General features: G+C 36.1%; 1 protein-coding gene across 1 annotated transcript in view; it reads right to left on the bottom strand.

The window, feature by feature from the left end:
- LOC149787116 (uncharacterized) overlaps positions 1-6,559 on the bottom strand; it is a 153,259-nt gene extending 146,700 nt beyond the window's left edge. Inside the window, exon 1 of the mRNA XM_089977631.1 lies at positions 6,452-6,559. The gene's annotated coding sequence lies outside the window, so the exon portion shown is untranslated. The remainder of the gene's footprint in view (positions 1-6,451) is intronic.
- Positions 6,560-8,145: the final 1,586 nt, after the last annotated feature.

Raw genomic sequence — 8,145 nt, forward strand, 5'->3', positions numbered from 1 at the left:
CAGCGTATATAAAAGGGTGTGTGTCTTGTCCTTTCACTATTCATTTCACTCTCAAGCCGAGCACAACGATGGAAGAGACTGATCAGATGGAACGTTTCGTCAGAGCTTTGCGAGGGGTCATTAGAAAATTCTCTTCAGACCAGCCTACGGACTACTCTCCTTCCTTTAGAGATAAAAGTCAAGATACTTGCTATATCTGTCAGAAGAAAGGGCATTGGTCTTCAGAGTGTCCAGACCGTCAAAAAAGAAAAAAAACAGGGGATAAAAAAGACAAAAGTCAAGATACCTGTTATTATTGTAATGAAAAAGGACATTGGTCTCCAGATTGCCCAAAAAAGAAACAAGAGGAGTCAGAAGAAAAGAGGAATTCTTCAGAAGAAGAGAGGGATTCTTCAGAGGAAGAGAGGGATTCTTCTGAGGAAGAAAGAAGACAGGTGAAGAAAAAGAAACAGGAGAAAAAAAGAAGAAGGGAAGAAAGCGAGGAGGAAGAAGAAGAAGAGGAAAAGAGTGTGACGGTGAAGAAATTCAAAAAACAGAGAGACTAAAAAAGGAGAAAAGAAGAAATTAATGAACTTTTTATTAAAGTGTTGTGTTATAAATTGTGAATTGGATTGTAAAAAATGGAGAAAAGAATAAATGAATGATATAAGATAAGTGTCTTGGAGTTGTGATTTTAAAATAAGAAGCTACACTCACGCACTCATACACAGACACGTACTAAAAGGGTAACATGGGTGAGTTTTTTTTTTTGAGTTATTGGCAAATTGAAATTGTATTTCTTTTCGAGAAATGTGGGTGGCCCTGAAAAGGGCCTTTTTTCTTCATGGTGCAGGGGTGAGTTTAAGCAATCAATTTTAACTGCCTTAAGCCTTTGCCACGGCCAAGGCCTACTTCTGGACTGCGTAATGTTGATGATGATGATAATGATTGGGTTGAAATCACTAAGGGTGGTACGGTAGGCTTAGTCACAGGGTTGACATGTTTGGCTCGGGAAGGTCGTATTCTCTTCGGTCGTGATAAAGAAGTCTGATACATTTGTTTCAGACTTCTTAACTCCGCTAAAATGTCCAACAGTACCGTGACCGTTTGATTTTCACCCTCTTGTTTCTTTGCTGCTACTTCTTCTTCTTGCTGTTGTTGCTGTTGTTTTTTTCTTACCTCTTCTTCTTGTTGCTGTTGCTGTAGGAGAAAAGCCTGTTCCGCTTCCTTTTGTCGTTGTATAAATTTCTCCAATTCTTCTTTCTGTCTCTGTCTAAAATTCTCCACTTGCGGTAATGAAGAAGGTAACGAAGGTTCAGGAACAAATTCTTGCGAGGAGAGAAAATCCACAAAATCCCAATTCACCTCTTCTGAAAGTAAGTCCGAGTTCCCTTGGGCAGTCTCCCCTGTTGGTGCACCCCAATGGATCGTTTTCTGAGTTTCCGTCATGTTGAATCACTGTCGCATAGACTGAATGCACACAAGCGCTAGCGAATCTATATTGACTACGTGACGTCACAGACTGCTCTCTTCGGATTGGATGCGAGCTGACTGAATTCTGTAACGCGTGTTTGGATTGGTGAATGAACTCAATCCGTTTCAATCCTTTCTGTACCTATAAATAAGCGCCGTTCAATGCATTGATTCACCTGTTCTCGTCGCTTCAAGATGTGGACTACAGTTGAGTCATCCACCCTTGTGTCTTCCATGATGTTTCGGACGGACTTGCTCATGTATGTCCGATCCAAGTGGACCGTTGTCCACAGGACAAACACCAGCCTGTGGATACGTAGGATCTACGTCGAAAGACAAGGATGCCTGAAAAGAGTGCTGATGTACGGACCAACAGTAAGACGCAGCCTAAGGACAAGAAGAAGACCAATGCGGTGCCATTTATGTTAATGAATACATTAACATAAAACCCAAAGGCCCTTTTCAGGGCCAGCCATATTTCTCGAAAAGAGATAGTCTTTGAATTGCCTACCCCTTTTTTTAAAAAAATTTTTTAAAAAATTTTTTTTAAATTTTTTTAAAAAAAAAAAAATCCCATGTTAAATTCCCCTTGTCCGTAGAGTGACCCACGATTTATTCCCATGTTAAATTCCCCTTGTCCGTAAAGTGACCCACGATTTATTGCCATGTTAAATCCCCTTGTCCGTAAAGTGCCCCACGATTTTTCTCCATGTTAATTTTCCCTTGTCCGTAAAGTGCCCCAAGGGGTCTTGTAATGCTAATTCCCATTGTCCGTAAAGTGCCCCCATTCACTACTCACATTCACTTGAAATGAGCTGTGTCAAGAAATTAAAATGTATGAATACCCATTAACTTGAAATGAGCTGTATCAAGGAATTAAAATGTATTGATACCCATTAACTTGAAATGAGCTGTATCAAGGGATTAACATGTCTGAATACCCATTAACTTGAAACGAACTGTATCAAGGAATTAAAATGTATGAATACCCATTAACGTGAAATGAGCTGTATCAACGGATTAACATGTCTGAATACCCATTAACTTGAAATGAGCTGTATCAAGGAATTAAAATGTATGAATACCCATTAGCTTGTAATGAGCTGTATCAAGGAATTAAAAGTATGAATACCCATTAACTTGAAATGAGCTGTATGAAGGGATTAACATGTCTGAATACCCGTTAACTTGAAACGAACTGTATCAAGGAATTAAAATGTCTGAGTACCCATTAACTTGAAATGAGCTGTATCAAGGGATTAACATGTCTGAATACCCATTAACTTGAAAGGAGCTGTATCAAGAAATTAAAATGTATGAATACCCATTAATTTGAAATGAGCTGTATCAAAGAATTAACATGTCTGAACACCCATTAACTTGAAACGAACTGTACCAAGGAATTAACATGTCTGAATACCCATTAACTTGCAATGAGCTGTATCAAGGAATTAAAATGTATGAATACCCATTAACGTGAAATGAGCTGTATCAAGGGATTAACATGTCTGAATACCCATTAACTTGAAACGAACTGTATCAAGGAATTGAAATGTATGAATACCCATTAGCTTGAAATCAGCTGTATCAATGAATTAACATGTCTGAATACACATTAACTTGAAATGAGCTGTATCAAGGAATTAACATGTCTGAATAAACATTAACTTGAAACGAACTGTATCAAGGAATTAACCTGTCTGAATAAACATTAACTTGAAAGGAGCTGTATCAAGGAATTAAAATGTTTTAATACCCATTAACTTGAAATGAGCTGTATGAAGAAATTAAAATGTATGAATACCCATTAACTTGAAATGAGCTGTATCAAAGAATTAACATGTCTGAATACCCATTAACTTGAAACGAACTGTATCAAGGACTTAACATGTCTGAATACCCATTAACTTGTAATGAGCTGTATCAAGGAATTAAAATGTATGAATACCCATTGACTTGTATTGAGCTGTATCAAGGAATTAAAATGCATGAATACCTATTAACTTGTATTGAGCTGTATCATGGGATTTACCGTTGTGGATCTTACTCTCATCTAATTTAAATGTTCACTCGTTGCCACCAGCATTTATTATAATGAATACCCATATTTTACTTATTGTTTTTCTTTCAAAAAATAATAAATCATGAATTGAATTACAAATTGTAATTGGCATATGTTAGTCTGTTCTGCAAATAAGTAATCCAGTCTTTAATTTTTTTTAAAAATCTTCCTAGCTTTAGATTTAACCGTAATCTCCAAAAGTTATACTAGCGCTAATTGCCACAAACTCTGAATGTTTTTATTAATCGATGTCTTTTACCGTAAAACGGTTAGTAACTATCATCTTAAGGCTTTTATCAGTTTAGCGACTTTGGCCATTAGTAACATAAAAATGGGTGGGGAACGACAATATATGGTGTAGGCGTATGTGTTTATTCTCTCTTTGGAAAGGCGTCCCCCGAGGGGGAGGAGGGCATACCGAGTCACGGCGATAATGATATAATTATTATTGTTACACTATTTCTATCCAAAATCTAGTATCAGCTTGTAATATGCAGGAAAAAGACCTCAACCAAAAGAGATTCTAAACTTTATGTATGCAAGTGTGTTGGTAGGTAGAGAGGTTGGTTGGTGCCATACAAGAATGAGAAAGAGTGGAAAGTTAGAATTTTTACACGCTCCAGTGTGTGTGCATTCATAAATAAAGTAGATCAATAAATAATCTCCAGCATGAATCACTATATAGCTGTAAGGTGGTTCTTCATACAGTCTTATGAAATAACAATCTCTGGCAATAATCGCTATATAGATGTAAGACGTGAATACCCACTTAAATTTTTTTCAATTTATGCAGGAAATATTATCCATAAGCTTAAACAAGCGTGTGACGTAGTAACTGCGCCCTAGTCCCATAATAAAAAGTTTTAAACATTGGGAACGCGGTACTCACCTATTTCATATCTGACCTGTTTTTAACAACCTGAAGAAGGATGTTTGTCGAATTATTGTTCAACCCACCTGAAGACGCGCAATACAATATTGTGTCTTGTTATACCCAACAAGTAAAAGAGCTTACAGAACCTACTGCATGATTGCCCCTACTATGAATATTACAAGACAACTCATCAATACATTTTGATATATTTAACCACTATTCAGATCCACGATGAAGCAGCAGGTTGGTAGTTCAATTCCACCCAAATAACCATGGAGTTTTCAGTTCCTGTCCAGATCACAGGGGTGTGTTTAATTCCTGCCCAGATCACCGTGGTGTGTTCAATTCCTGCCTAACGGACGTACAATCGGTGTTCAAATAAACCACGACGGACGTTGGCTAAAATCAGCATCCTTTTTGTTTTCAACCATTGCAGGACGAGTTAGAGATTCGTACAGAATACAATTGGAACAAATATATTTGAACATTTGTCCTATTCACATAAAACATATATTCAATTTATTATATAATGATTAAATTTCAATGACTCCTTAAAAAAGAAGTAAAAATTAAAATCTGAAACCATTTATGTTTTGTTGAAGGAGAACACCTTATGTGTAGTTGTGCTATATATATTTGTGAACATTTTGAGAGAAGGCGATTTATATGATGATTTTGGCCATATGTTTTAAGGATTGCACATGTTACCTTTCATCTTTTATGTTTTGTTTATAAATTTCAAATTTAAGATGTATATGAATTTATAGAAAGTGATCATTGATTTCCTTTGGTACCAAGAGATTACGCTGTACATGCACTTTCATACACAATCTTATCACATATGCGGGGGCATTATTTTTGTAGGAATAATGGAAGGAAGCCATCGTTTAGCTTCAGCTGATTCTAGTCGCCAGTTGTCGTACATGACAGTCAATTCTGAACCTGTACCACATTGATGGCGTTTACATGTGTTGTACATGATAGTTCCTAGAAACAATACCACACTGCTACCCATGAAATGTGTCGTACACGATAGTCAGTAGAAACTGTACACATTGCTGTCAATTAAATGTGTCGTGCACGATAGACACTAGAAACTGTACCACATTACTATCTATGAAATGTGTCGTGCACAATATTCATTATTAACAATGCTACATTGCCACCAATGAAATGTGTCAAACATGATAGTCACTAGAAACTGTACCACATTGCTACCGATGAAATGTGTCATACACGATCGTCGGTAGAAACTGTAAACATTGCTACCAACTAAATGTGTTGCACACGATAGTCACTAGAAACTGTGCCACATTGCTACCAATGAAATATGTCGTGCCTCAGAATTTCAATTTAATTGGTATATTTGAAAACAATAACCATTATAATTTAAGGAAAACGTCTATTTAAACAGTCGAATAATGAATGTGATGGATCATAGTTTTCATTGTTTTTTTTATCTATTTATTTTATCTATCGTAATACCACTTTATGAACTCAACCATGATTTATATTTATGTCAATAATGGATAATAAATACCCTCGAAATAAATGTCAATTCCAATAGCATTTTATCCATTTCCGTAATTACGGGCAATATGAATGCGTACTTGTGTAGTTTCATTGATATTTGCAAAATGCGTTGACTAAATAGAAGCTATCGTAATTGTGAATATAGGTTCGGTCCGGATGTCGTCACTCGAATAGCGACATACTTTCCGCCATATTGCGAGGTGAAAACAATCTCTTAGTAACAGTACTATGGCGTTATATATGTTCTATTACAAACCGTTTTATTTTACCTTTATTTGGCTTCTTTTTTCAATTAGTGACTACTGCAATGTCTTCTCTAAAAGTAGGATATAAGGCCAGAAATGTTTGTCTAATTGTTATTGTAATTTGAAAAGTTAAAGGACCGCGGTGGTATGTACGTGTCGCGCACTAATTTTGTACGTAGTTATATTTTCACTGTCCGATAACTGCCAAACACCCATTATGAACACAGGTACTACGAATGCACATTTATGCAGTTTTGTAATCATATAAAGAAAACTGATACTTACAAAAATTACATAAATCCCTCAAAATGTAAGATTCCTGACTTACCTGGAATATCACTTCTGACATGTCTTATCTACCTTTCCAGGCAAAGTTGCGACGCTACATACAAACACACCAATCACTGCAGAGCATTTCGGAAGCACGCAGCAACAAGCTAGGTATTGAATAGGTAACACCGTACCTGGCTGATTTATGCTGTTTGGAACTTTTAGTCCAAGGACATTTGAAGGATCAAAATAAATTGTATAGAAACATGTACCCCTCGGTCACGTGCTTTGTTCAAATAAAGAAAGGCAGTTAAAATAAAATAACATGAAATAATGAACACGGGTAAAATCATGAGAACAAAACTTCGACATTCCCATACATGGCTTTCTGTTTATTTATTTGAATTTAGTATCTTGATTATATCTATCTATCTATCTATCTATCTATCTATCTATCTATCTATCTAGTTGTCCGTCTGCAAGTAATGCTACCCACATCACCATCGCCATGACTTCAACAATAACTAATATTACTGCAGCTACCACTGCAACTAGAGCCGCTGTTGCTACCAGAACCAGCACTCAACATCGCATCAAATAACATTATCAGAACCACTACTACTGTTAACGCTTTATTCATCGCTTTTACTCCTAAATTAACAGAATGCTATGTTCTATAGAATCTATATGGCTGTTACCACTATTAATACCTCATTGGCATTCATACAAACGCCATGGGAGGGTGGTTATAGTTGGGGTGGGGTGCTTCCAATATTTTATTTAAACTATTATATAAGTCCCATCCAGGCTCAATTTTGTATTGGAAGTTAAATTAGTGAAAGACATGCAAACTCCGAGCCCCCCGTCAGCGATGCCGATAGCTGATGGTTAAATATATAAAATGGTTGAAGTTCAATGAATAACAATGTAACAATAATTCATTAATCAAATGATTCAAATTCCCAATTTCAATCCAACTCTTGAAGACTCGGGACTCAATTGAACCCGAAGTTCTGTGACCCTTAAAAAGCGTCCTGTGAAAACACAAGGACGGTACAATATTTTTTCCTTATCCCTCTCATCTCACACTAAACACAGCCTAGTATTACGAAACACCCATATCCATCCAAATCCACTCAAATCCACCCAAATCCACACCGATTTCGTGTCGTTCATTGGATGATAAAGAGTCTGACTACCTGATGAGCATGCATCGTCTGCAGAATGTAAATATCGGCATTTATTTATAATTTGTAACTAATTTTACATTGCATAGGTTAGCACACGCAAAAACTACATTCTTTTTATATAGACCCCAAATTATGTGTGTAGTACCATACCATGGATTTTGAACCGATTCAATGACCATTTAATCTAATAACAAATGCAGCCCATGCACGAATTTATGTATTTTCATTTGTCTAATATTTATATTTTGTTAAAACAACATAATTGTGTGCTATAATTATGACACAACCTGACCAAACGACATTGCAATCGCACCAGGTGAATTTCATAACATTATGTAAGTTAGTCTTCACATCTGATGGGACAAGAATGCATTCATGTGTATATAGTGTATTGCACTTTTTGTGTGAATACTGTTGTAAAATGATTCAATTAATAGATTGTTATATGGTACACGTGTTGTTATTGTTTCTTTCAATGCCGATTTCCACTCACTGTTGTATTAAGTTATTATCAACCAA

The sequence above is a fragment of the Sinohyriopsis cumingii genome, chromosome 12 (assembly GCF_028554795.1).
Source record: "Sinohyriopsis cumingii isolate HCF-2022 chromosome 12, ASM2855479v2, whole genome shotgun sequence".
NCBI classification, from domain to species: domain Eukaryota; kingdom Metazoa; phylum Mollusca; class Bivalvia; order Unionida; family Unionidae; genus Sinohyriopsis; species Sinohyriopsis cumingii.